Here is a 27,993-nt window from a genome sequence, read left to right as displayed (position 1 = left end):
AGGTGGGAGTTGATTTTCTCAATTTTTTTTTAAATCTAGTTGCTGGTTTGTGTTTCTCCATAAATTGTGCTTGACTGACACTACAGAGTCTTGCACGAACATCTTTGTACAAACCTTTTTCAGATTTTGGACATGGCAACTGTCATGAATTGTGAAACAGTGAACTAATTTACAATGGGTACGTAAGCAGCCAAATGTCATCACCCTTCTATAGTATTTTTTTGTTGCTCCATTATAACTTCAGAACAATATCAAACTGGATTCTTGGAACTGAGAGCACTATTTTATATTAACAGAGGACCTCTCTTCTGGCCATGACAGCTCTTTGCTGAGTGAAGATTATAGGATATGAGAAATACTTCACTTTTGATTTCTAATCAGTAACTTGAGGATTTCTCTCTTCTTTCCTCTTCCAAAGCCTTTTTTTAAGGTTGGTAGCCCGTGCATATCGGGGTTAAAATATTTGATAGGGATAATGTTATATATCACAGAATCTAACTTTTGGCTGCAGCTTCCTGGATTCGTAGAGAGAACCCTTCTCTCTCTGAGTTAAAGTATGAATATGTTTATATACCTTTGATCTGCACTGCAATATTGCTGCTATGTTTATACTGATGTCGTTAATGGTGAAAGAGAGAAGAGATCAGAATGACCAAAGATAAATGGGGAAAATTATTTTTTGAATGTGTTATGCAAGTGTTTCTGGAATTTAATGTTTATTATTTTGTCCAATGAAATTGTATTGTTTCAAAATTTGGAAGTAGGGCATTTGGATTTAAAATAAAATGAGAAATCAGAACATGTGTTTCTGAAAATGGATAGCAATCTAAGTAATTTGTTAGTATTACATCTATCATTTAGATCTTCTGAGGATCATAATATGTTGAATTGACAAAATAACCACCAAGATCATGGAGGCATTGGAGTTTGGCAGGAAAGTTGTTCCATGATCCAGAACACCTTGTTTCTATAGGTTGTTTCTCTATAGTCTACCCATACTTGCCGACTGATGATGAGCGACTCCATTAAAAGTCTTTCCCTTCAATGTGGTCACAAGCATTTGCCCTATTTTTTTCACTAGACACTGCACACCAACTTCCATGTCTTTTCTGCACCCCCCCCCACCCCCCAAAAAAACTGACTGGCACTGGGAATTTTCGGGAATCCAGAAAGTTTCCTGGTGTGGACTGCCGTTACTCAGATTTTAATGCTGGGCCACCTTTTAAAAACAAAATGAAAAACGTATATATTTTTGAGTTACTACATTGTTTTCATATTTATTTCACCGGCTGTATGTGATTGACACTGCATTATATATTTGAACTGAGTTTTTTTTGTTCAGACTTCGAACTGCTTATGAATGACTCTTCAGTCTGTTTGATCTGATGCTCTTTTGCTTATCCTGTAGAAGTCATGTTTTTATTTTTCTGTATTTTTGTGGACTGAAATGGGAAGAGGAGCATTTTTTGACAGGACTGAGGGAGGCAACTAACTGAAATGCGTTGTAAGAGGTTTATATCAGCTGCTTGCACAGCAGCAGCATTGGTCTTAGGGGAGTACAGTGTGCACGGTGAGATTTGGACAACAATAGGTTGCTGTTTGGTTTGTGGAGTTGTGACCAGTTGTCGATTTTTTTTTTGCGCTCTCATCCACGCTCTGTTGTTTATCTCCTTCAGTTGCTGCAAATTATTGCTTTTAACGGATAAGTCAGACTTTATAATTTGTAAACCAGTTCCTCTGTCTCCTGTAAAGAAATGACAGATCCCAAAGTAAAAGCTCAAAGAAATGACAGTCTTGGGGGAAGAACGGGATTGTTCCATCTAAACCGGAGGAATGTTCTGACTGACATGTCTCACCAATGTCTCTTTTCCATTCAATGTTTCCAATGTGTTTTTCAATATTTTGGGGGCAGGGGAGGGAGGGAAAACAATTTAGAAAGGGGTTAGTGATTAGAGTTGAATATCAACACTTCAGACGTAGTTACAATCTATTTATTTATTCTTAAGTACATAAACCTAATCCGTGTTAATCTATGTCTATCTAACTTTAAGTACTTGATAATTTTTTTTGAACTTTTTATGATGACTTGAGGGAATAGTGTGGTTTGATTTCCATGTGCTACCCCAATGAAGCATGACAACCTAATCCCCTTTTGGTCTCGTATCCTCCAAAGAAAACTCTGTGCCATGTGGTTTCTTAATTATGCCAAATACTATTGTAAATGTCTACAAAGTCAGATAGACAAGTGCGTGTGTGAATCTGCTTTTACTTTTTATGGACCCACAAAATACAGGTCAACACTGATGCCACAATTGCAGTAGCTCACTTCACCATTTTCAATTAAATGTGCCTTGTCAGATTTCTGGCCTCAAATCTTTAAGTTCTTTGATGAATACCTGATTTGCTAATATGCACTAGTGCAATAATGCTGCTATAATAGACAATTCTAAAATAAATGAAGATTTTTACGGAATAAATAGGAGCAGGATTAGCTATTAAACTCCTCAAGCCTACATACAGTTCAGTAGAACTTTACCTGCTCTTTGATCTTAGTTGCACCTTTCTGCTTGATTTCTTTAGAGTCCAAAGATCTATCTTGGCCTTCTTCATACTCCAAAAGACTGAGTATGCATAATCACTTGGTGTAGTGAGTTCTGAAGGTCAACCTTGTTCTAAATAAAGATATCTTACCTGCCCCCGAGACTTCAATGTCAATTTTCATACTGAGACTGACCTGCAATGGTATTACCATCACTGAATCCCTGACAATTAACATCCTTATGGTTATCATTGACTAGAAACAACCGGTATTACCGCCTAATCACAGTGGCTGAAGAGCAAGTTAGAGGTTAGGAATATTGCAGTGAGTAACACTCCCGATTCTCCAAAGCCTGTCCACCATCTGCAGGTTAAATGTCAGGATTGTAATGGAATACTTCCCACAGGTAGTCAGTCCCTCTCCCGCCCTCTTAAGCCAACTGGTTTGTTAACTCCACTAGCAGCTGTAAGGTATCCTAGATATCTTTGTTTATGATGTTTATTTTGGCTTATTTGTGTTGTGTAATGTTGCCTTTTTAAGGCTATTAGCTCAACACTTTTACACTATGCAGACTTTAAATTGTAGGCGATCTGAATCCAGACCTCAACTGAACTGCATTAAAATGCTGAATCAGTTGTTTTGTAATCGCTAGATCAATTTATTTGAATTGCATTATCCTATTACTTGCAGTGAATTGCAGAGATGAGTACTTGCATATTAAACCACATGACTGAAGGTTTTCTGCTCTCAATGATTTGTTAACTTTTTTGGTTGAAACTTTCTGGCTACATAGACAAGGAATATTTTACTGTGTTGGAACACATGTAGGCTATTGAGTCTTTTTTGACATTTTAGCCATGGCCCCACTGTTTAGCCAATCTGTGCTTAGCCCTGTGGTCCTATTCTTTGTTTCATAACTCTTAGATTTTTGTTGGACGATCAACATAACTTGGTTAATTAGAGTTCTTTTTCAATCAGCAATAGCATTTTGAAGAAACAAGTTCGAAATATCACGTGTTTTGTTTGCTCCTGATATAATCTCATCTCTGTGCAGAAAGAGGTCAATCAGCCCATTGAGTCTGCACCGACCCTCCAAAGAGCATCCCATCCAGATCCCAGGCTACACATCCCATCCAGATCCCAGGCTATGCATCTCATCCAGATCCCAGGCTACATTCCTGGACATTACAGGACAACTTAGCATGGCCAGTTCACCTAACCTGCACATCTTCTGGATTGTGAGATGAAAATGGAGCAACTGGAGGAAGCCCGTGCAGACACAGCAAGAATGTGCAAACTCCATATAGACAGTCACCCTGGGCTGGAATCAAACTTGGATCCCTGGTGCTGTGAGGCAGCAGTGCTGTCCACCTAGCCACCGTGCTGCCCAAGTGGCCAAGTTCAAATGTTATGATTCTGCCTCTTTGTCCTGGGTGCCCCAGCCCCCTCCAACCTCTTTGAAAGAGAAGAAATATTTGTTTCTCTCCATATCCTTGAATCGTCCTAAGAATTATCAAGCCCAATTAAGGGCGGGCAAGAAATCCTGGCCTAGCTAACAGGGCCCACATCCGAGTAAACAAAGAAAAATTGATTATTACTTCACCTTGCCCCAAGAGATTTCAAACCGGTTTAGTAAATTTAACCAGTTTTACCCCATATCTCCATAGCATCTCTCCTGAGGTTAGTACTTTAAGATGTGTAGCACATTACAGAATGCAGTTGTCTAAATAGAGTCTAATTAGTGGTTTAAATTACTGTAAATGTAAAGGTTCTATTACTTTTCATAACTTTATTAATTTTAATTGCTGTGTACTTGTCCAGAGGCTTCTAATGATTTCTGTGTCCCGAGGTTTGTAAGCGCCTTCACAGTTCCTCATTTGCCTTCATTTAGCAAATACTCATCTGACTTCCATACACCCAAAATGGATATTGTCACCCTTCTCGATATTGAATTCCATTTGCCACGGTTCACCTGTCTTAAACTATCTGGTATTTAGTCAATGAATTGCACACATCTGTCACTCCTTTTTTTATTAGTTGCACATATGTTTTTTTTTAAATGGCTACTAACAACAATTGCTGAATAAAGTTCATATTTAGGCTTGCTAGATTCACCGGGAAGATATTCACACTGTCACTTATAGGGGAGCCCAGCATGTTAACACAAATAAGGCTGAAACATTTGCAACCATCTTTGGATAGAGACATTGAATGGATGATCTAATTTGGCCACCTCTAACACAGATGGCAGTCTTCAGACAGTTTTATTCATATAACTCTGAATCTGGCGCTCTCAGCTAGTTACTGAAGATATAAAGCCTGACAACATCTCACCTGTAAGGCTGAAGACTTGTGTTCCAGAAATACCTGATTTCCTAATCAATCCATTCTGGTATAGCTACAACACTAGCATCTATTCAACAATGTGAGAAGTTGCCCAGGTGCGCATGACCACAAAAATGCCAATTGTGCCCTAGGAGTATACCCGCTCATCAGGATAGTGATGGAAAGTGTCATTGAGTTTTCTATTGTGAAACACTAATCTGTTCATTGATAATCATTGGATGTTGCTAGGTCCACTTGGTTCCTGACATCAGTATAGCCTTGTTCTAAATGTTCTCAATACACATTACCACTGGAGTGGCAGTGTACATAGCCTGGCAAAGTTCAATTCAGTTGGAATTGGGAACAGCTCTCCACTTGAAGTCATACATATTAACTTGTAATTTGACTTCTAATGCCTGCCCAATAGTTGTAAGACATTATTCAGGTTTGTGGTGGAGTAATTTTCACTTAATAGACTTGTTCCAACAAACCCAACACCTGCTAGATTGGCACAGTTTCCATCACCTTAAACATATTCCTCCCTTCATCACTGGCACACAGTGTCAACAGTGTGTACTATCTACATGATTTTCTGTAGCACTCCTAAACGTGCCTTCAGCAGTACCTTACAAACATACAATCTTTGCCACCAAAAGAACAGCAGATGTTTGGGAACACCAACTACAAGGGTTGCCCTCAAGCCCCACACCAACTTGATTTGGAATGATAATGCTGTTCCTGTACTGTTGGATCAATATGCCTCCCTGACAGCACTCTGGGTGTCCCTATGTTGCATGGGCTACAGTAATTCAAGAAGACTGCTAATCATCATCCTAAGGGTAATTGGGGTGGAAAACAAATTCTGCCGTGCTAGTATTGTTCACTACTCGTGAAAATCCTTTTCAAAAGTAGCTAAGGTAATTGGCTAATTTTGTAAATCTATCGAAGGAAATAATTTAATCCCATCTTGGATTTAAATAGTGCCATTTCATAACCTCAGGACATCCCAAAACATTTTACAGCCAGTGAATACTTTGTGTACTCTTTTTTTTTAAAAAATGTATTTTCAATTTGAGTCAGTGAAGCTCTTTATACTTAATGCCAGTGCAGCCTACTTCTGTCTTCTGACATTAGCTATATATTTTGACAAGCTGGCAGATCTATAATCAGTATAAAATTAATTACAATGTTTCTCATCAGGACTGAATTAAAATTGAGGGGAAAAACTACTTGATAGTCACTGATAATTACAAACTGGCAGCCAAGCATTTGTTGGGATTCTGAATTTCCTTACATTTTTAAGCACCGATTTGAGTTGGTGTGTTCCAGATACTGAATGTGCTTCCAGTTAGTCAACTAGCTCTTGTATGATTTTTGAAACTTGACCAAGGCTGTTTAGGTTTTTAATCCCACCTTTGCTGGTCTGTTGAGTTTGCTGTAGATATCAGTAATCCAAAGCAGCTCAAAGAAAGGAATATGCACAGTGTTCTTAAAGCCAAGTACAGTACAAAAACATAATACATGACCAGGTCATTGTCTAATGCTTACAATCTCCTATGAACCAGCTTGCTTGTTTTTCCTGGAGAGCTTTATCTCATGATTTCAGTCAACTTTGACCTCTGCCTTTAACTTTTCCACATTTTTGCCACCTCTGTCATCTGATCAACTGTGTGATACTTGGGATAACTTTTATGTTTGAGTGATAAACAGACTGAATCAGATGTGTAATTTAATCAGTGAAGCAGTGTCTGATGTTAAACATAACTCCAACCTTTCAGTTACTATGACAGTTAGACCATTACAACACACAAACCAAGCACACATTTTTTCTAACACACAAATACATGAAAATCAGTGACCTCTCTAATCATGAGGTCATCATCTAATCATTAACTTTTCAATAGAGGAGACTTCATATATACTTTTTTTCTTTTCAACTGACCCAGCAAATTTTAGGTTAATATTACAGCTATGTTCTGTAAGCAATGAACCATTCACATGCCAGTTGACAAATTAAAAAAAAGAGATCATTTGGGATTAAGAATGGAAATGTTCAATACAAGACCTTATTGAATAAGCTGCAATAGGGACTGAGTCCAGCTATGATTATTTAATTGGTACCAGAACATTGTAGTTGCTGAACGTGGTGTAGCTGAGTCTATCAAAATGTGACTGGACCTATTGAGTTTGAACTGTTTCTTAAAAGTCAACTGGTGTCAGGATTCAGCCTAAATTTTATACAATTCTGACTTTATTCCTGGAGCCATTTCTGTCAGTGTGAAGACTATTTGTCATTAAACCACAAAATTGAGTTTTTCATTAAATTGTGAAGCATGTTGCAAGACCCACAGTTGTATGAGTCATTTTAAGCTGAAAATTCAAATTTTGGGTTTGCAACATAGAATCACTTGATTTATTTTTACAGCTGCTATTTAACCAAAATGCTAAGCTACTCACCTGGTTTTGACTTTGCTGGAAACTAAGTTTATTGCATGCTAATAGAAGTCATTAAAAGTTTAGTCTGCAAATATAGGAAGTAATTAATAAAGTCAGATTACACTACTCAATCTTTGTAGAAAGTCATTTAGCCCACTTAATTCAACTGCCCCGAGTTCCTAATCTTCTTTTACTCCTCTCCCTCTTTCTTTGCCTCCCTTCCTCCAACACACTCTCTCTGGCGCGCGCTCGCACAAGCACACAGACACAGAGCAAGCATCCAGTTCAGTAAAAGACTTCAGTTCTTTCGTGTATCTGTGTTTTTGGGGGTGGAGATATGTGAGAAGGTGATGGTTATTCAATATGTTGATTACAATGTTCATATATCCAATGTAAAAGTACTTTTTGACATTTTATTTTGCACAGACCAGAAAAACTGTAATTAGTACAGTTTTTAATTTGAGATTGTGCTGCCATTTTTGAAAGGCTTTTCAATTACAGTTTTGAGCACTTGAGTAAAAGTTGCAATAATTGGTCCTAATAGGAAAATTGGAAATGCAGAGCAGATGTAATCTAACACCTGAAGTGTTTAAAATCTAGTTTGGGTGCATGGAGCAGGAACAGGTTCATGACTGTGAACAAGCTGGTTGTATTTGTTAGTTCCTAGTGTTGATTCATTCACCATAACCACTGCACATTGCTGACATTCCAGTGGTTGTTTGGAATGTACTTTCTGCTCATTCACTGGGATACTTACTGTGAATTGTTGAAATGTGGCTTTCTGTTAGTAAATGACAGCTAGAGGAAAAGTAAATGCTTGTTGAAGCAACTTCAAGCAAATTTCAAATGGTAATTTTCATTTTAATGGGATTGCACACTGTTAATGCAACCTGTCAAGAGACAAGTTCCTAACAAGGTGATAGGTTTCTTGTAAGTCACTAGCTCAGTCATACTTTGAGGTGCTTTGAGACATCCATGAGTTGTGAAGAATACTGTATAAATGCAACCCTGCCTTGAATTAAGTTGAACTTTTATCCCACAGCCCTCTTATGACTGTGCCCTTCACTTTCAATTCCAGTTTTTCCACTAATGTTCGCTTCAGTGAATGTATTGTGAAACATCTTTCTGCAGATGTACACTGCAAAATATCCGCACCTGTGTTAATGCTGGGATTTTTTTTAACTATAGTAAGAACAATAAGAATATTAGCATGCCTGACCCCATCCAGTTTTGCATGTCATCTCTGCCTGTAGCTTTCCAGGGACAAATGCCCATTTGACTGTGAGGTGTCTGTCCTGCTTTATTTTGTTCGAAATATATTTCTGACATTGTAACAATATTGTCATCAACTGTGTGATATGGGGCTACATATTGATCTTGAATTGAATGTTTCAAAATAATGAATACTATGCAATAACTGTCAAGACAGGAATCTACATGGTACTTCAGACTGCAGTCATGCTGCAGAGCCCGGCTGTCTCAGCTTCCTTCCAACTATACAGACCATCTCATCTCATCTCATCATAGGGTCTCCCTAATCAGAATATTGTTTGTGTGAGCTATATATTTTTAAAAGCTGTACATTTTCTTTCTAATGTTGTTTTCCTTAATGGTGCCTGCCGGTTTGTAAATAAACCATTGCTGAGACTCGATTGACTTTAGAGAGAGAATCTTGTTCCCACCATTGTTTTCCCCCTTCCAAAAGTAGTACAACCGCACCATTTCAGCCTGCTAGTGCAGGAAGATATTTTGAGTTCATTTATTGAGCCTGATTGGCCTGTCTGGGTTTCAGCAGAATTTCCAGAGATTGAAGTGCAAGTGAAGGAATCCTGTCAAGTACCTAGGAGCTTAAAGGTAACACTGACTGTTTATAGCATGAAGCATGTGTTATGGAAAAGCTTAAATCAGAATTCTCAACACAGATCGCAAGTGCAACATTCAGGACTGCTGCGATATTGATGCAGTTGGTGTCTCTGGCCCTAGAAATGGTTGTTGTTGTCCTATTTATAAGATTTTAAATCTATGCTTTCCAGCATGGGGCTGCAGATAATACCAATATGATGCATTATTGGCAGGCATTGAAATACTACTATGAGTTATTTTGCAAGATTGTTTCATCTTAGGTTGCTTACCCCCTCTCTCCATCTGTCTGTGATGTACTGTTGGACACTACATTGTCAGAGTACGGTTGCCTAAACCTATTCTGAATTATAGTAGGTAAATAGCCTGTTTTTGTATGCAATCTATACTGTGCCTGTTTTGTATGTGGTTGAATGCAATTAAGTGGATTCATGTATTAAGTGTGCGTACTGCATTTTTAAAAAATTGGTATTAAAGTTCTTTGTGCAGTGTACACTTAATTTTTTTAAGCATGTGAATCTGAAACAATTTTTATTGAGGAATCTGAAATGACAGGCTGTCACTAGGAAGTGTTGCTACTGTTGAAGCAGAATTAAACAGAGGCAGCAGCTGTTGGCCAGTATTATGGTTGACTCCACTGTGATTCCTCAGCAAGTTGAAGTAACATTGCAGCATTTCTATACAATTAAGAGATGGCTGTGTGGGTTTGCACTGAGGTAGTGGCAGAATTGATTTTAGAGTTGATACTACACTAAGAACATTAAAGATTTAAAATGGAATAATGCTAATGGGATGTTTTTAATTGCATTTCTTACTCCATAACTGTTCTGCTGTTGTGACATTTTTCTCCCAAATCAGTCAAGTGCATCTCAGGGGCTGATCATTGGCCTTGTTGAAAGTACCCAAAGAGAGGGTTAAATGTCCAATGGAAAATTGTGCCATTTGAAAATGAGCCAGCCAATGCATTGGTGGTGTACTTTGGATGGGAAAATAGCAGGCATAGTGGTTTTAAATGAATAAAATTACTGGTTTCATATTCGGGATGAGTAAGGATTGAACTACAAAAGAGATTAATGAACAGATAATAGGATAATAATAGATTACAAGATATTGGTAGGGCCCTATCCTATTGTACCTGGGAGCCCACTCTTGCCAGCTGTTCCTTCTTAATGATGGATTTACGTTTGATTCTCTTGTTTTATTCATGGTTTTTGTGTGACGCTACATAGAATCTATAGTTGGAGCAAGTCCTGAATATTTTTGAGTGAAATGTTTCTATTTCAAGTACCTTTGAGATAACTATGCTAAATCAAAGGAATGATGTTTATTAGTTCCTGAGAAGAGTTGAAACTTGAAAAGATCTTTTTTCCATTCAGCTATTGAACTTGAGTAACTTATGAATTGTAATCACAATGGCATGAGCTGTACATCTACTCCTTAATGAATCTTATCAGAGGCAGTGATTATCATTCAAAATATGTGGGTTATGATTATGACTTTGATTTTAAACGCACTGCATTCCTGAAGTGGGATTTGTATTAAAATAGTAAGAAAGATCCTAAGAAATGAATTTTGTGTGTTTTATATTGTAAGCTTTCAGTCTGCTGAGGTGTTCTTCAGACACTTTCTGTCATCACCAAAACATACAATTTCACCTGAGAATTGAACTTTATTTTTTCATAAAAACATCAATAATTTCATCCACAAAGTTAGTAAAATTATCAATTTCAAGTAGATAACACAACTCCCAGCAGTGCCAGTCTCCAAAGCTTCCATTATCTGTTGGATGATGGAATGTACATTCATAAAACTGCAACAAATTCTATTTGAGTTGACAGTACAAACCTTTGAAGAATCCATGTAGTTTAAATGTTTCCTTGCCTAAATTGATGTGTGTGGTCTGTTTTCCCAAGAATCTTAAACACAGTGATTAAATTGTGGCAGTTCCTAAATTTTTGTGCAGTTGTGGACAGATTAACCAGTTAAGGAAATAATTGGCTTCATTTAACACCTTTTGCATCTTTGGGACATCCAATTTACTTTAAGTACTTCAGTCTGTTAGAGACCAGACCACAGCCCTTCAAAATATAATTAGGTAGTCTAGACCTCTACATTTTTCTTATTTTTAAAGTCAACTGTAAGGTGTTGTGTTCCAGATGCAATTCAGATGGTCAAACAATCAGGTTTCAAGGAAAACATACCTTATTTTAACTGTAGAGTAAGAATGCAAGCACTAGGAAGAAGAATTGGTCTAACTTTAATTCTACTGGAAAGTGTAACAGAATAACAGATTGTTTAACTACTGAACAGCAAATGTTCCAAAATAGTAGCATCCTGTAAACACACCCTTGGCAAAGGCAAATTCAGTAAAATAGATTTACTTCCATGATAGCAATCACAATTCTGTTATGTTTACTTTAGTGATAGAAAGGGATAGGTGTATACCACTGGGCAAGAGTTACAGCTGGGGGAAAAGCAATTACGATGTGATTAGGCAAGATTTAGGAAGCATAGGATGGGGAAGGAAATTGCAGGGGATAGGCACATTAGAAATGTGAGCTCATTCAAGAAAAAGCTACTGTGTGTTCTAGATAAGTATGTACCTGTCAGGTAGGGAGGAAGCTGTGGAGCGCGGGAGCCGTGGTTTATGGAGGAAGTGGAATCTCTGGTCAAGAGGAAGAAGAAGGCTTATGTTAGGTTGAGATGTGAAGGCTCAGTTAGGGCGCTTGAGGGTTATAAAGTAGCCAGGAAAGACCTAAAGAGAGAGCTCTGAAGAGCCAGGAGGAGACATGAGAAGTTGTTGGCAGATAGGATCAGGGTAAACCTGAGGCTTTCTATAGGAATTTAAGGAATAAAAGAATGACAAGAGTAAGATTAGGGCCAATCAAGGATAGTAGTGGGAAGTTGTGTGTGGAGTCAGAGGAGATAGGGGAAGCACTAAATGAATATTTTTCAACAGTATTCACTCTAGAAAATGACAATGTTGTCGAGGAGATTACTGAGATACAGGCTACTAGACTAGGTGTGATTGAGGTTCACAAGGAAGAGGTATTAGAAATCCTGCAGAGTGTGAAAATAGCTAAGTCCCCTGGGCCATCTGGGAAGCCAGGGAGGAGATTGCCGAGTCTTTGGCATTGATCTTTCGTCATTGTCTACAGGAATAGTGCCAGAATACTGGAGGGTAGCAAATGTAGTTCCCCTATTCAAGAAGGGGAGTAAAGACAATCCTGGTAATTATAGACCAGTGAGCCTTACTTCAGTTGTTGGTAAAGTGTTGGAAATGGTTATAAGAGATAGGATTTATAATCATCTAGAAAAGAATAATTTGATTAATGATAGTCAGCACGGTTTTGAAGGGTAGGTCGTGCCTCACAAACCTTTATTGAGTTCTTTGAGAAGGTGACCAGACAGGTAGATGAGAGTAAACCGGTGGTTGTGGTGTATATGGATTTCAGCAAGGTGTTTGATGAGGTTCCCCACAGTAGGCTATTGTACAAAATGCGGAGGAATGGGATTGTAGGAGATATAGCAGTTTGGATCAGTAATTGGCTTGCTGAAAGACGACAGAGGGTGGTGGTTGATGGGAAATGTTCATCCTGGAGTCCAGTTACCAATGGTGTACCGCAAGGGTCGGTATTGGATCCTCTGCTGTTCGTCGTTTTTATAAATGATCTGGATGAGGGCATAGAAGGGTGGGTTAGTAAATTTGCAGATGACACTAAGGTCAGTGGAGTTGTGGTTAGTGATGAAGGACATTGTAGGTTACAGAGAGAGACATAAATAAGCTGCAGAGCTGGACTGAGAGGTGGCAAATGGAGTTTAATGCGGACAAGTACGAGGTGATTCACTTTGGTCGGAGTAATCAGGATGCAAAGTACTGGGCTAATGGTAAGATTCTTGGTAGTGTAGATGAGCAGAGAGATCTCGGTGTCTAGATACACAGATCCTTGAAAGTTGCCACCCGGGTTGACAGGGTTGTTAAGAAGGCATACAGTGTTTTAGCTTTTATTAATAGAGGGATTGAGTTCCGGAACCATGAGGTTATGCTACAGCTGTACAAAACTCTGGTGCGGCCGCACTTGGAGTATTGTGTACAGTTCTGGTCACCACATTATAAGAAGGATGTGGAAGCTTTGGAAAGGGTGCAGAGGAGATTTACTAGGATGTTGCCTGGTATGGAGGGAAGGTCTTACGAGGAAAGACTGAGGGACTTGAGGCTGTTTTCATTAGAGAGAAGAAGGTTGAGAGATGACGTAATAGAGACCTATAAGATAATCAGAGGGTTAGATAGGGTGGACAGGGGAGAGCCTTTTTCCAAGAATGGTGACGGCGAGCATGAGGGGGCATAGCTTTAAATTGAGGGGTGATAGATATAGGACAGATGTCAGAGGTAGTTTCTTTACTCAGAATAGTAAGGGTATGGAATGCTTTGCCTGCAACGGTAGTAGATTTGCCAACTTTAAGTACATTTAAGTTGTCATTGGGAAGCATATGGACGTACGTGGAAAAGAGTAGGTTAGATGGGCTTCAGATTGGTATGACAGGTCGACGCAACATCGAGGGCTGAAGGGCCTGTACTGTGCTGAAATGTTCTATATTCTAATGTCTCATATGCAATTCTCCAGTCCAGGAGGAAAGAACATCAAGACAAGCTCAGACAAACAGCTCAGAATTTTACTGTAGCAGGGTGAGATGTATAGCAGCTTCCAAATCCCAACGGCTATTGAAAGTTAGACCAAGATCCTGGTTCTGTGGGAGCTTGAGTCCACCTGAACATGCCGCTTCTATTGTTCAAACTTTTTACAAAAAACACCAAGGCATCACAAGCTGTTTATTGGCTAAAAACAGACTGCACAGCACCTCTGTCTCAACCTCGCTTCATGAAAAAAGGAAGGCACAATACATCTCTTAAAGCCATTTTATTGTCACAAGTCAAGTTGGAATTCTAAAATATAATTTTGTATCCATCCAGATAATCTCTGATTTGATATTGAATGAGAATAAAACTTGAGTCAGTGATGGGATATTTTGAATTTGCTTGCGACTTCTACTGACCTCTGACCACCAATGTCTTGGTGGACGTTCCATCTTAAAGGTAAATTCGTAGTTTTTCCTGTTATTGAACCAGCTTTCTTCAAGGCAAATGGGAGCAATCCCAGTCTGGCCAGATGCTAACTTGTAAACTGAGACCCAGAATCTCACCAGTGTATCTAGTTTACAGATTAAACCAGGATTCACAACCTGATTGCATGGAATGAAGCAATTATTAATGAAGCTTCATACTTCTAACAATTGGAATTTGTTTTCCCCACACTCATTTGAAGGTTGTACACTTGAACATTTTTCTGAAGACTTATTGTTCAGGATGCTGCTTGTAAAGAATTTATATCTATTAGCAGCCAATAAGTGAACACAATTATGCCATTTGTTCCTGTGATGTCCCCCTGTCGCTGCTGCCTTCCAGTTACCACTATTCCAAGTAGGGTTCATTGAGTTGCTATTGGTTTGAGAAGGCAAAAGTCAACAAAATTGATCTTGCCAGGATGAGCCAGTATATTTTCTTCATTTCTTTTTGCAGCACACTTGTCAAAGATCAGGTTTCTGCTCAAGATGGCAAATATATAACTTCTACCAGATCGTGTTAACCTAAGTCAAGCAGCTGGAGTGCAGTTTTCTTTTGATGAAATATGCTAGCATGAAATTAATGTCTCCCTCTCGTGTATTAAGTGATAGAATTCTGTAGGGCAGTGCTGTCCCTTTCCAATTTAATCAACAACATCTTACAGCTTGGTTCTGTTTGGTTCAGAAGCTTTCTTCTGGACCAAAGGAAGAGAAGTATTATGTGAATCCAAGGACTAACTGAATTGCCATGCCAGACTCCCACACTGATCACTTGTGTGAATAATTTTATGGTGAAATTAAATTAGATTTATTTAAGAAATAACTCAAAGCACAAATTATCTTTTATTATCATTTAAGCAAGTTATATAACTTCTTCAAATTTAAGTTGATTAAATAGAATTTCCTCCTAAATAGACTTTTTTTTTAAAAAAAAGATGAAATCTGCGTTAAGGTGCATGTTGCCATTAATTCAACATAAGCGAACTGGTCACCCAATCTAACTGTGTGATCTTGATTGCTGAGGAGAATTGGGGAACTTTGATATAATTAGTCATGTATGAAAGTTGGAACTATTTGTGGTATTTTAAATTGATGCAGCACTTGCAATTTTGATTTGTTTTCAAACTATTTTGAGTTTTCTTTTAACCTTAATATTTGAAGCTGTTTAGACATTAATTATGCAAGCAACAGCCAAATCATGAATGCAGCTGTTGTAAATCAAATTGCTGCTGCCAGAGTTTAAGAGTACTTAATTTAACATACCTCTTTCAACAAAAAAGACTAAAGGTACAATCACCTTTGATTGAAATGATTACTTAGGAGTTGTTAGGGATACTTGAAAAGATATGGATGTCCAGAAAAGGTATATCTAACTTTGTTAATTTTGAATAAATGTTGTCATGATGGATAAAATGTTGAAAAATAAAAGTTTGTATATTTTGATCACACCTGGGATCATAAATTGCTGTATTATTGATGTTTGTAACCTTGACATCCATTTGGTCTGTTAATGGACATTGGCTCTCGTTGTATCAAGCTATAAGCCTCAATGGATGCATAACCAACCTTTCTGATGGACCGAATGGCCCAATTCTCTGCCTGTAACTTATAGCTGTTTTACCTTGTAGGCTCCCACAAGTTCAGTTCAAAGATAAATTGTATCTTTACAAGAGCCTTTGTGTAGCAAACCTATTGAATATATATTTTCTTTTTTGGACTTCTGCACAGAGATGTGTTTTTCTTTGACTGACTATTGGAGAAAGGAAAGATGTAAATTTAAATTTCCTAACCATGCAAACCTAGAAGGCCAACCTTTAACCTGCAGAATAATAGAATAATTTGCGTATTCTATTTGAATTTATTCAATGTTTTTAATTTGATAGGGTGAGATGTAGAGAAGCTATCCCACTTGTGTGAGAGTTCAAAACTGCTGGTTGTAAATATAATTGGGTGACTAATAGATCTAACCAGGAATTAAGGAGAACTCCAGGGAAAGCGCTGTAGTGTAAACACAAGCATTGACCACTGAACCCAAGGATCTGTGTTGTGTTTTAAATTCTAGATTAGAGTGATGCTGGAAAAGCACAACAGTTCAGGCAGCATCCCAGGAGCAGGGACCTCGGATGCTGTCTGAACTGCTGTGCTTTTCCAGCACCACTCTAATCTAGAATCTGGTTTCCAACATCTGTAGTCCTTGTTTTTACTGAGTTGTTTTAAATGTCTATGCAATACTTGTATAATACATACATTCTTGAGTTGATATTGCCTTTGTTCCAGCCATTATTTGTCGACTAGATGTCTCAAGAATAAATAGTAAAAGAGCATTTCACCATCTTTGACAAATTCCTTTTAACATTAAAAGCAAGCTACAGTTGATTCTGGAAATCTGAAAGAAACCATAATTTTGGAGAAACTCAGCTGGTCTGATAGCTTCTGTGGGGAGGACAGTAGAGTTAATGGTTTCGATCTGGTAGTCCACTTAGAGTTTTGATTCAAAATATTAAATCTGGTGTTTTTTCCCCAGATGCTGCCAGACCGCTGGCTCTCTCTAGCATTGTGGTTGTTTATATTAATGTTGCCTATCGAATAGAGAGTTCTCGTGAAACAGTGGTATACCTTAGGCCAGGAAGCATTCGTTCAAGTCAGCCCTGCCCCAGTCATGTCACAATATGCCTCAACAGGTTGATTTTAAAAAAATCTACTTGCCAAGAGGGGCTTCTCTTCCTTCATTAGTTAAGCAAGTATTTCACATGCGTACCACGTTAATTAGTTCACAGGAGCTGGTTTTTGTTCGGGGCTTGTCTGGTTGGTTCCCCTTCATCCACCCTGCACATTACATTACAAGTAACTGGAATGAATTTGTCAAAAACTTTCTCTTTCATAAATCTGTTATTTTTGTTGTTTGCAAATGTATAGTTAACAAAGAATGAAACAGCATAGGAACAGACCCCCCTGACCCCCGCTATCACCACCACCACGACTCTGCTGATACATGAGTCGAGACTGTGGTGCTGATACACAATACTTTCTAAAACTAAAAAATCTTTTGCCTCTACATGATCGCTATTGCTGTATTCCCTGCCTGGTCACATCTGAAATGAGGCCTCTGAAATATTGCTGTTCATTATCTCCACCACTCCGGCAGCGCATTTCAGTCACTTACCACCCTCTGGGGGAAAAAAAATCCTCTCTCATCTGTAAGCTTACCCCTTTTTTACCTTTTCAATTGTCCACAGTAACTGACTTTCCATGCCTTTTGCAATTTTGTAAACTCCTATCAGGTTGTCCCTCCTCCAACATTCGAGTGAAAACATACCATTTTTTCATCTCTTCCCATAGATAATGCCCTACAAACCAGGCAAACTCCTGGTAAACTGTTTCTATATCCTCTCCAAAGCCTCTAAATCCTCTGATGACCATAGCTATACATAGCATGCTAAATGTGGCCTAAATAAAGTTCTGTACAGCTTCAATATGACTTGCCGATTTTTATACTCTCGGCAGAAGCCTCACCTTCATTCCCCTACGTTCTCGGATTAACGAGTTCAACACGCGGTGAGATATCGAACTTTTCTTCCGCCGCCTTCGCCTCCGTGCCTACTACTTCAGCCAGGATTCTCGCCCACCCTCTGACGACCCCTTCTCCTGCCTCCAACACACCCCATCCACCTGGACACCCCGTGCTGGCCTCTTACCTGCCCTTGATCTCTTCATAGCCAACTGCCGCCGCGACATTAACTGCCTCAACCTATCCACCCCTCTCATCCATTCCAACCTCTCTCCCTCGGAACGTGCAGCCCTCCACTTCCTCCGTTCCAACCCAAACCTCACCATCAAACAGGCAGACAAGGGGGGGGCGCGGTAGTAGTTTGGCGCACCGATCTTTAAACTGCTGAGGCTAAATGCCAGCTCGCGGACACCTCATCCTACTGCCCCCTTGACCATGACACCACCAAACCATCATCTCCCAGATCATCCATAACCTCATCACCTCAGGGAATCTCCCATCCACCACCCCCAACCTCATAGTCCCATAACCCCACACCGCCCGTTTCTACCTCCTGCCCAAAATCCACAAACCTGACTGCCCCGGCCGACCCATTGTCTCAGCCTGCTCCTTCCCCACCGAACTCACGTCAGCGTACCTCGACACGGTCCTGTCCCCCTTAGTCCAAGAACTCCCCACCTATGTTCTGGACACCACCCACGCCCTCCACCTCCTCCATGATTTTCGTTTCCCCGGTCCCCAACACCTTATCTTCACCATGGACATCCAGTCCCTGTACACCTCCATCCCCTATCACGAAGGACTCAAAGCCCTCCGCTTCTTCCTTTCCTGCCGTACCAACCAGTACCCTTCCACAGACACCCTCCTCTGACTGACTGAACTGATCCTCACTCTGAACAACTTCTCTTTCCAATCCTCCCACTTCCTCCAAACTAAAGGAGTGGCCATGGGCACCCGCATGGGCCCCAGCTGTGCCTGCCTCTTTGTAGGATATGTGGAACGCTCCATCTTCTGCAGCTACACTGGTATCACCCCCCACCTTTTCCTCAGCTACATCGATGATTGTATCGGCGCTGTCTTGTGCTCCCATGAGGAGGTTGAACAGTTCATCCACTTTACTAACACCTTCCACCCCTACCTCAAATTTACCTGGACCATCTCAGACTCCTCCCTCCCCTTCCTAGACCTCTCCATTTCTATCTTGGTGACCAACTCAACACGGACATGTACTATAAACCGACCAACTCCCACAGCTACCTAGACTACACCACCTCTCACCCTGCTCCCTGTAATAATGCCATCCCATATTCCCAATTCCTTTGTCTCCGCCGCATCTGCTCCCAGGAGGACCAGTTCCAATACTGAACAACCCAGATGGCCTCTTCAAAGACCGCAATGTCCCCCCAGACGTGGCCGACGATGCTCTCCACTGCATCTCCTCCACCCTTGAGCCCGGCCCCTCCAATTGCCACCAGGACAGAATCCCACTGGTCCTCACCTACCACCCCACCAACCTCCATATACCATATCATCCGTTGTCACTTCCGCCACGTCCAAACGGACCCCACCACCAGGGATATATTTCCCTCCCCTCCCTAATCAGCATTCCGAAAAGACCACTCCCTCCGTGACTCCCTCGTCAGGTCCATACCCCCCACCAACCCAACCTCCACTCCTGGCACCTTCCCCTGCAACTGCAAGAAATGCAAAACTTGCGCCCACACCTCTCCCCTTACTTCCCTCCAAGGCCTCAAGGGATCCTTCCATATCCGCCACAAATTCACCTGCACCTCCACACACATCATTTACTGCATCTGCTGCACCCGATGTGGCCTCCTCTATATTGGGGAGACAGGCCCCTAAGTTCCATTTCAGAGAACACGTTTGGGACACGCGGACCAACCAACCCAACCACCCCGTGGCTCAACACTTAACTCCCCCTCCCACGCCACCAAGGACATGCAGGTCCTTGGACTCCTCCATCGCCAGACCATAGCAACATGACGGCTGGAGGAAGAGCGCTTCATCTTCCGCCTAGGAACCCTCCAACCGCAAGGGATGAACTCAGATTCCTCCAGTTTCCTCATTTCCCCTCCCCCCACCTTGTCTCAGTCCCAACTCTCGAACTCAGCACCACCTTCCTAACTGCAATCTTCTTCCTGACCTCTCCGTACCCACCCCCACCCTGGCCTATCACCCTCACCTTAACCTCCTTCCACCTATCGCATTTCCAACGCCTCTCCCCTAAGTCCCTCCTCCCTACCTTTTATCTTAGTCTGCTTGGCACACTTTCCTCATAAGGGCTCATGCCCGAGCAGGATTCTCCTGCTCCTTGGATGCTGCCTGATCTGCGCTTTTCCAGCAACAAATTTTCAGCAATTTTTATCCTCTGCCCTGACCAGTGAAGGTAAGCATGTCATATGCCATCATAACCACTTTCTCCATTTTCATTGCCACTTTCAGAGAATTGTAGACATGTATGATCCCTCTGTTTATGTTGTTCCTATGTAGGATTCTGCCATTACCATATACTTTGCTGCTGCATTAGACCTTCTAGAATGCATCCCCTGGCGTTTGTCTGGATTAACCTCTATCTGTTGTTTCTTCAGCCTGTCTATATATCCTGCTGTATCCCCTGGCAATCCTCCTCACTATCTGCAGCTCTCCAAATCTCTGGTAAGTTTTTGGATAACCAGACGACCTACATTTGTCTCCCAATCATTTATTTATCCAATCCTGTCTCTTCTATGCTCGAGCTAGTTCTGTATTCATATTACAAGCTCACTCTGGATACCATGTGACTTTATTTTTTTGTATCAGCCTGCCATGAAGAACCTTGTCAAAGGCCTTGCTAAAGTCTGTACAGACAACATCTACCACCCTGTCCTCATCAATAACCTTAGTCTCAAAGCTTATTCAGGTTTGTGGGAAACCACCTTCCCCACACAACCATGCTTCCTATCACTAATAAGTCCATAATTTAGAGTTTTTGAAAAGATTTGTAGCTCAACTTGTGGATGAGCTTTAGAGACTTGATTGCTGAGCTGAGGTGTTTTTCTGTAGACATTTTGTCATGAGAGAATTCCTTGAAGTCTAACACTCCAGCTGGAACTGGATCAATAAATGCATTGAACTGGACCCCATATACAAACAATTCAGATACAGAACCGGGAGTACCAGAAAACAAAGATAAATACCAAGTGGGACAGTGCTTCACCAGAGGTGCACTAACTATGTCACCTAGCAGAAACACATCAGCTTGGCGAACGAATCTATGACCTCAAGTTTATGATTTTCCAAGTGAAAGTAAATCCTATTCCTGAGAATTTTCCCCAATGATTTCTCTACAACTGACAAGGCTCATTGTGTAATTTCCTGGATTATCCCTGTTGTTCTTAAAGGAACAATGTTGACTATTCTCCATTCCTCCGTGACACGTGACTAAAGAGGATATAAAGATTTTGTTAAAAATCTCTCAACACTAGGTTATAGTCCAGCAGGTTTATTTGGAAGCACTAGCTTTTGAGGTGCTGCATCCTTCACCAGTTGAAAAGGCAGTGCCTCTAAAGCTAGTGCTTCCAAATAAACCTGTTGGACTATAATCTGGTGTTGTGATGTTTAACTTTGTCCATCCCAGTCCAACAGTTGCACCTCCAAATCACAAAGGTTTTGTGCAAGGTCTCAGCAGTTTTGTCGCCTGCCTGTTCAGTTTGGGATAGATCCCATTGGGTCCTGGGGACTTGTCTACCTTTTAATGCTTTGTTTTTTAAGATTGACATGCCCTAGAATATCAACATCTCCCTCCTGAGTCTTGCCATCCACTGTATCCTTCTTCCTTATGAATACTGATACAAAGTATCTAAGGACCTCATCCACATCCTCCAATTCCATGCATAAATTCTCTCTTTTGTCCTTGAGTGGACCTACCCTTTCCCTTGGTTACCCTTCTGGTCCTTACAAAATCCCTTGGGATTTTCCTTTAATTCTGTTTGCCAAAGACATTTCATGGCCTCTTTTTAGTCCTCATTCCTTGTTTTGAGTTCTCTCCTAATATTTGTGTATTCTTTCAAGGGTTCTGTCTGACGTCAGTTCCTGAAACCTTAAGTATACCGCCTCTCTCTTTTTGTCAATTTCTCTTGTCAACAAAGGTTCCTGAATCTTGCTATCATTATCCTTCATTTGCACAAGAACATGCTAATCCTGAACTCTAATCAACTGGCCTTTGAAAGATTCCCAAATGCCATTAGTGGATTTATCCTCTAACAGCTGCCTGCAGTTGACATTCTTCAATTCTTTCCTAAGACTTTAAGTGATTACTTTCTCCATTTGTGCAGTAGACCAATGTTTCCACATCAAACTTTGAAATGGAAGCTGTGAGGGGGTCAATGCAGAGCTCCTATAGGATATAGACAAGTTGCTGGAGTGGGCAGATACGTGATGGATCTTCAGTGCAGAGAAGTGTGCTGTGATGCGTTTTGGTGGGAAAGACAGCACTAAATAAGGGCTGCACTACTGCAAATCGTGTATATGTGTACAGATCACTCCAAAAGGACAGGACAGGTGAAACGAAGAGTTATTAAAGCTTGCAAGTGTCATTGAATTGATTAATGAGGGCAGATAGTAAAAAGGCAAGGTGGTAAAGCTGAACTACTCTAAAAAGAAGAGCAGGGCCTCAGCTGGAGAATTGTGTGTAGTTTTGTGTCACACTTAAGGAAGGATATGAATAAATTGGTGAGAGAGTAGAAGAGATTTGCAGAAATGGTTTCGTGGATGAGAAACTTGAGTTGAGGAGAGATTAGAGCTGTTCCCAAGAAGGCTGAGGAAAGCTGGAGGCCTGCAAAACTGTGAGTGGGCTGGATAGATGAAGTAGGGAGAAACTGATCCCATTTGGAAAAGAATCAAGAGTGAGTGGAAACCAGTTTAGTGTAATTTGCAAAAGAAGCAAATGTGATACAAGAGAGAACATTAGACCTGAAGACAAAGGAGCAGAAATGAGGCCATTTGGCCCATTGATTCTCCTCTGCTATTCGATCACGGCTGAGAAGTTTTTCAACCTCACTTTCCCACTTTCTCCCTGTAACCTTTAATCCCCTTGGCAATGAAGAATTTGCCTATCTCGGTCTTAAATGTATCCAATGACTGGCCTCCACAGCCTTCTGTGACAATGAATTCCATAGAGTCACCACTCTGTCTGAAGAAGTTTCTCCATACCTCTGTTCTAAAGGGTCTTCCCTTTACTCTAAGGCTGTGCCCTCCTGTTTCTCCTGCCAATGGAAACATCTTCCTAATATCCACTCTCTGTCCAGGCCATTCAGTCTTCTGTAAGTTTCAATCAGATCTTCCAGTATCCTTCTAAACTCTATCGAGTACAGTCCCAGAATCCTCGAGCGTTCCTCATATATATTAAGCCTGTTATTGCTGGGATCATTCTTGTGAACCTCCTCTGGATGTATTCCAGGGCCAATCCATCTTTCCTGAGATATGGGGCCCAAAATTGCTCTCGATACTGTAAATATGGTCTGACCAGAACCTTATGAAACTTTTGGAAGTACATCCTTGCTTTAATATTCTAGTCCTCTCTAGATGAATGCCAACATTGTATTTGTCTTCCTAACTACTGACTCAACCCACAAGTTCACCTTAAGAGAAACCTGGACTAGGACTCAAGTCTCCTTGCACTTCAGATTCTGAATTTTCTCCCGATTTAGAAAATAGTCCAGGCGTCTCTTCTTCCTATCAAAGTGCACAACCTCACACTTTGCCATGTTGTCTGCCATTTGCTGCTTTGCCCATCCTCTTAACTTGTATAACTTCTTCTGTAGCCTTTGTATCTATCTTTGTATTGTCTACAAACTTAACCAGAATGCTCTCAGTTCCTTCATTTAGATTGTTAATGTATAAAGTGGAAAGTTGTGGCCCCAACATTGACCCATGTGGAACACCACTACTCACTGCCTTCCATCCTGTGAAGGACCCTTTTATCCCACACTCTGCTTTCTACCAGATAGCCAAGTTTCTATCCATGCCATCACCTTGCCTCTAACACCATGGGTCCTTAGCTTACCCAGTAGCTTCATGTACCACACCTTGTCAAAGGCCTTCTGGAAGTCCAAGTAGATAGTATCCGTTGTCTCGCCTTTGTCTAACCTGCTCATTATTTCCTCAAAGAATTCTAACAGGTTTGTCAGGCATGACTTCCCTTGATGAAACCATGCTGACTTTGCCCTATTTTACCACGCACCTACAAGTATTCAGAAATCTCATCCTTCACAATGGGCTCAAATTTTACTAATGACTGAGATCAGGCAAATCAACCTGTAATTTCCTGCCTTTTGTCTTACTGTCTTCTTAAACAGGGGGGTTACATGAGTGATTTTCCAATCCTCCAGACTCCAGAGATAGTTGAAAGATCAATACTAAAGCCTCCAGTATCTCTCCTCCAGCTATCTCCTTCAGAACTTTTGCATGTTGTTCATCTGGTCCAGGTGATTTATCCACTTCCAGATCTTTTTGGTTTTTCTAGCACTTTTTTCATACTGAGTGGTTTGGGTATGAAACACACTGCTTGGCAAGTTCACTTGAGGCATACAAGGGAGCACTGGATTATTATTTTTAACGATGTGCAAAGTTATGGGGAAAATGGCAGGAGAATTACACTGAGTCCCAATGATCGACACATGCCGGAAGTTCCCAGGTTTCGAACGAGTTCCGTTTTTTCCGCTGTTCTTAAACTGAGTTTGTGGGTAAGTCGAAACCGATGCAGGTTAATTAGTCCGCCTATTCATCAGGGTGAAACACTGTAGGTAACTCAGATTTTTAAAAATAATTTTTAAAAATGAGAAGCCGGAGGTTGATTTGTAAATACGGGACATTCTTAAGTCGGGTATTAGTAACTTAGGGACTTTCTGTACTCTTCACAGATCCTGAAGAACTGAATTAAATCATGCCTTAACCATCTATACACCATGATCTATAATCCCGAATTTACTTAATTTCTGGTCATCGTCTAACCTTCCTTCCCTTCTCACTTTGACTATCAGGGTGGATAACCTTGCATTAATACACATTTATATTTCATCTGTCATGCATTTGCCCACTCACTCAAACTGCCAAATCTCTCAGCACATCTCTGCATCCTCCTCACAGCTCACCCTCCTACCCATTTTTGTCATCTGCCAGCAAGGAGATTTTACATTTAGTTACATAGAACATTAGAATGTTACAGTGCACTACACACCCTTTAGTTCTCGATGTTGTGCTGACTTGTGAAATTAAGCTGCCCGTATAACCTACACTGTTACATTATTATCCATATTTATGTCTAATGCCCATTTAAATATCCTTAACGTCAGCGAATCGACTACTGTTGCAGGCAGGCAGGCAGAAGTGGGTACTGCAGATGCTGGAGGTTAGAGTCTAGATTAGAGTGGTGCTAGAAAAGCATAGCAGGTCAGATAGCATCCGAGGAGCAGGAGAATCGATGTTTCCAGCACCTGATTCGAGACAGAGTAAACAAGTTTGGTAGGGGGTTGGGAATCAGAGCTACATATCTGAGAGGGGGGCAGTGACAGGATGTAGTGAATCTATTGGGAAGGTGTTTCACATGACGAAACAAAGGGGTCAGTTAAAGTGTGTCTGCTTTAATGCAAGGAGTGTCAGATGAACTTAGAGCATGGATCAGTACTTGGAACTATGATGTTGTGGCCACAATGGAGACGTGGGTTTCACAGGGGCAGGAATGGTTGCTTGATGTTCCAGGCTTTAGAACATTTAAAAAGAACTGGGAGAGTGGAAAAAAAGAGGAGGTGTAGCGTTGCTAATCGGAGAGTGCACCACAGGTACAGAAACTAAGGTTGTTGAGAAAGGTTTGTCTACTGAGTCAGTATGGATTGAAATTAGCAACATCAAGGCATCTCATTGGGGGTTTTCTAGAGACCTTCTAATAGCAGTAGAGAGATTGAAGAACTCTTAGGCCGGCAGATTTTGGAAAAATGCAAATGTAGCAGGGTGGTTGTTATGGGTGATTTCAACTTTCCCAATATCAACTGGAACCTCCTAAGTGCAGATGGTTTGGATGGAGCCGTTTTTGTCAGGTGTGTTCAAGAGGGTTTCCTTACTCAGTACGTGGACAGACCGACGTGGGGAGAGGCCATTTTGGATTTGGTGTTCGGCAATGAGCCAGGACAAATGTCAGATCTTGTGGTGGGAGAACACTTTGGTGATGGTGACCATAACTGCCTCACATTTACCATAGCCTTGGAGAGGGAAAGGAGCAGTTATCAAGGGAAGATATTTAATTGGGGAAAAGGAAATTATGACGCTATCAGACAGGAGTTGGGAAGTACAGATTGTGGGAGCAATTGTTCCACCGGGCATAGGAGACATGTGGAGACTATTTGAGGAGCAGTTGTTGCGAGTGATGCACGAACCTGTTCCTCTGAGACAGGTAAGAAGGGATAAGATTAAGGAGCCTTGGAGAATAGAGGGGCTTCTCATCAAAATGAAGAAGGCAGCTTACAAGGTGGAGGAAGCAAGGATCTGGCACAGCTTTAGAGGATCTCAAGCTTGCTAGAAAGGATCATAGAAATGGACTACGGAGAGCCAGGAGGGGGCACAAAAAAGGCTTGGCAGGAAGTGATGCATTTTGGAAGGTTGAACTCAAATGCTGAACATAAGATTAATGACAGGATTCTTGGTAGTGTGGTGAAATAGAGGGATTTGGGTGTGCAAGTACATCGACCCCTCGAAGTTGCTACCCAAGTGGATAGGGTTGTTAAGAAAGCGCATGGTGTTTTGGCTTTCATTAACAGGGGGATGGAGTGTAAGAGCCGCGAGGTTTTGCTGCAGCTCTACAAGTCCTTGGTGAGACCACACTTGGAGTATTATGTCCAGTTCTGGTCGCCCTACTATAGGAAAGATACAGGCTTTGGAGAGAGTACAAAGAAGGTTTACCTGGATGCTGCCTGGATTGGAGGGCTTGTCTTATGAAGAAAGGTTGAATAAGCTCGTACTTTTCTCTCCGGAGAGAAGGAGGAAGAGAGGTGACCTGATCGAGGTGAACAAAATAATGAGAGGAATGGATAGAGTCAATAGCCAGACGTTTTCCCCAGGGCAGGATTGACTGGTACGAGGGGTCATAGTTTTAAGATATTAGGAGAAAGGTATAGAGGGGATGTCAGAGGAAGGTTCTTTGTGCAGAGAGTTGTGAATGCATGGAATGCGTTGCCAGCGGTGGTGGTGGAAGCAGAGTCAGTAGAGACATTTAGCACCTGCTGGATAACATGGATAACAGTGAGTTGAGGGGTGCGTCGGTTAAGTTATTTTATTTTACATTAGGATTAACCCTCAGCACAACACATGGACCAAAGGGCCTGTTCTATGCTGCACTTTTCTATGTTCTATATCTGTCCTAAATCTATCACCCCTCAATTTAAAAGTTATGTCCCCTCATGTTAGCCTTCATTATCAGAGGAAAAAGGCTCTCACTGTCCACCCTATCTAACTCTCTGATTATCTTACGTGTCTCGATTAAGTCACCTCTCAATCATCTTCTCTCCAACACAAACAGCCTCAAGTTCCCTCAGCCTTTCCTCGTAAGACCTTCTTCCATACTAGGCAACATCCTAGTAAATCTCCTCTGAGCCCTTTCCAAAGCTTCCACATCCTTCCTATAATGCGGTGAGCAGAACTCTGTGCAATACTCCAGGTGCAGCCTTACCAGTGTCTTGTACAGCAAAAGCACGCCCTCACGGCTCCAAAACTCAATCCCCCTACCATTAAGTGCCAACACACCATATGCCTTCTTAACAATCCTTTCAACCTGGATGGCAACTTTCAGGGATTTATGCATCTGGACACTAAGATCTTTCTGTTCATCGACACTGCCAAGAATTTTACCATTAACCCAGTTCTCTGCATTCCTATTACTACTTCCGAAGTGAATTACCTCACACTTTTCCACATTAACTCCATTTGCCACTTCTCAGCTCAGCTCTGCGTCTTATTCATGTCCCTCTGTAACCCACAACATCCTTCGGCACTATCCACACTCTGCCTACCTTTGTGTCATGCGCATACTTACTAACCCATCCTTCTATGCCCAGATCCAGTGGCCCCAAAGCAGATCCTTGCGGCGCACAACTGGTAACTGAGCTCCAGGATGAATATTTCCCACCAATCATCACTCTGTCATTTTTCAGCAGCC

General features: G+C 41.0%; 1 protein-coding gene across 4 annotated transcripts in view; it reads left to right on the top strand.

Moving 5' to 3' along the window:
- cdk14 (cyclin dependent kinase 14) overlaps window positions 1-27,993 on the top strand; it is a 657,100-nt gene that overhangs the window by 131,325 nt on the left and 497,782 nt on the right. Inside the window, exon 1 of one of the 4 annotated variants that reach the window (XM_060824932.1) lies at window positions 9,085-9,154. The exons of the other annotated variants lie outside the window; for them this stretch is intronic. The gene's annotated coding sequence lies outside the window, so the exon portion shown is untranslated. Of the gene's footprint in view, window positions 1-9,084; window positions 9,155-27,993 lie in introns of those variants that run through there. 4 annotated transcript variants of the gene reach the window in all.

Source organism: Hemiscyllium ocellatum, chromosome 5 (assembly GCF_020745735.1).
Source record: "Hemiscyllium ocellatum isolate sHemOce1 chromosome 5, sHemOce1.pat.X.cur, whole genome shotgun sequence".
NCBI lineage: Eukaryota > Metazoa > Chordata > Chondrichthyes > Orectolobiformes > Hemiscylliidae > Hemiscyllium > Hemiscyllium ocellatum.
This window is presented reverse-complemented; position numbering and strand designations above follow the sequence as displayed.